Here is a 2,669-nt window from a genome sequence, read left to right as displayed (position 1 = left end):
ACAAAGCCTAAGAAACCTCATACGGTGCCACACAAAATCCACTCAGACAAAATATCCCACTCAGACACAATCTGGTCCCCAAACGGCCCAGAGTGATCAAATATACCCAAACTGCATCTGAGATGTCATACCTAAAGATATACATCCCCAAAACTACCTTACCCGCTTTACTTCCCAGGCAAACACCAAACAAGCTCAGAGACCACTCCCTGGACATTGAGTGTAGCGGGAGGAATGATGGTGCGGTGCCAAAAGCACCAGACTAGGCTTGTGACGGAGTTAAGGGTAAACAAGACTGAAAGAGTTAAGGGTAAACAAGAATGAAAGAGTTCACGTGAAGCAAATGACTAGTGCAAACCTTGCTGGGGTGGCATCTCCAGCCCCTTTGGGACAGTCGGTTGGTGAGTAGGCCAAAGAACTCTACTCTAAAAAGCCACACACCCTCCTCGCTACAGCTGTCTGAACTCCAGCTCTGCAATCAACATGCCTGTCCCAAACTGAAGGCCAATGGGAACCAGGAACGGGACGAGGGAGGCAGGGCCTAGCCGGTCCATCCGGAGCCACTGCGCGCCCCGGAAAAGCTTAGTCCGGCGCTCACGCAGTGACCAATCACCGCCCGGGACGGCCCTCGACCCCGCCCTTTAAATCTCGAAGCCAATCGCTTGCCCCTTTGTCGTCCCCGGCGGGATTTGACTATGTAGAAACGAAGAGGTGGAGATGAAGTGAAAATGATGGCTGCACCAGGTTCGAACGGGCTGGGAGAACCGAGTGGTGAGAGTAAGGAAGTACCTAACGGGGCGGGAACTGTGGTGGATTCTCCACGTGGGTTTAAAGAGACCCTTAGTCCTGTCACACACAAGAGATTATTCCAAAATGGACAGGCGGAGTGGACTGTCCTTCCTCTGCGCTCCTCAGTGGTACGTCCCAGGATTGAACTGTTCCATCCCGCGCGCCCCTTGGTGGTGCAAACAAGGAACAGCTAGGCGATGCAGATGTCCGTAGACCATTCTGGGCTGCCCCTTAAAGGATGAGAGGGCATAGTCAGGACAAAAACTGACTGCATACCCACTGCAATCTTGAACAAGAGAAAAGCGTTCCTAAGCAGTAGCCTTCCAGTACCTTCCTGCAGTGTCCACCATCAAACATTTACTGCATGCTGGGCATTGTGCTCACTTGTGCCTCCCTGGGTAATGCAGAGTAGGTCTAATGGGGGGCCTGCTGGCCTGGGAACCCAGCCACAGTTCCCCGGGGCAGGAGGGATGGAACTCCTGACTAGGGTCGGAAGGCCTGATGCGGGCCAGGTGTCTATTCTTGACTGTCAGTAATGGGTGAGAGGGACAGCAGGATCTTCAAGCTCTGTTAGGGAAAGGGCCATTTCTCAGGGGCCTCCAAGGAGAATGAGTAGGTCAAATAAATCCTGTCACCCCTGAATATGTTCCCTAGCAGAATCCTCAACCTGTCTAGCTATGTGTCTCACTAGAACTTTGCATTTGTTTATTCATTTGCTAATTTATTCATTCTGTCCAAATTATGTGCTGGGCACTGTTATAGGTGCTAGGAATACAGCTGTGTGGAAAGAGACAAAAACTTGCCCTCATGGAGCTTACATTCTATTGGGATCATATGGCACAAAAACCTAAGCATGTAATTTGTCAGGTGGTGTTAATTGCTGTAATGAAAATTAAGTCAGGGTAGTGAAATAGAAGAGGGAGGGTCCCATCTAGAAAGAGTAGCCTAAGAAGATCTTTCTGAGAATGTGAAATTGACATTTCAATAGGAGATGAATATCTGGGAGAAGCATTCTGGGCAGAGGTAAGAACCAGACGCTGAGGTGGAACTCTGCCTAGCATGTGTGAGACACAGTGAGGAGCTCAGTGTTGCTGGGGGAGGTGGGAGATGAGCTCAGAAAGGTAATGAGTACCAGATTATACAGAACCTTCTGGGCCATGGCAAGGACTTTGACTTACTCTGAGTGAGCCATGGGAAAGTTTTTAGCAGAGAAGCTCCTATGCTTCTTTCAAAGGCCAGAGGCTCAGATCACTCAAAGTATAGGGAGGAGCTCCTGTTTTTTCCCAGGAACTCCTTCCCCAGCCCCTCTGTAGCTGAATATGCCTTTCCTGGATAATCCCTTAGACTTGGAAGATATCTTTCCAACTGCTCCCCAGAAAAATCCATGTCAGAGGATATTAGAAGAAGCTGATCAAGGGCCCTCAGAGCATGAGTGAGGTCACACCCAGCCCCATGTCTGAGAGAGAAACAAAAAGTAACAGACACAGAGAAGACAAGAGGGAAAGAAAGAGTATTAGAGAGACAAGGACAGAGAAACTATTTCTGGCAACTGGCTGTCCCTGCTGAATTAGACCCACAGCTCTGGACCCCTATGTATGCTACTAGGTGCTGTGCCTCTCGCTGCAGAGGAAAGGAAGCCTCTCCCCAGAAACTTGACAAGGGATTGACTCAGCTGCTGTTGGCCTGGGCCTCAGTCATGAGGAAAGACCCACCCCACTTCCTTGACACACATTGGGACCCTCTACTCATCAGGAAAAGGACATGTTCCAATTATGGGGAGGCTCATGCTGTATACAGAGTCCCCATACTCCCTCCAGCCCTTGACTGCCCTCCTGCTGACTCTCAGTGCTGAAAAAAACCTTTTTTTTTTTTTTTTTTTT

Source organism: Cebus imitator, unplaced genomic scaffold (assembly GCF_001604975.1).
Source record: "Cebus imitator isolate Cc_AM_T3 unplaced genomic scaffold, Cebus_imitator-1.0 Scaffold640, whole genome shotgun sequence".
Classification (NCBI taxonomy): Eukaryota; Metazoa; Chordata; class Mammalia; order Primates; family Cebidae; genus Cebus; species Cebus imitator.
This window is presented reverse-complemented; position numbering follows the sequence as displayed.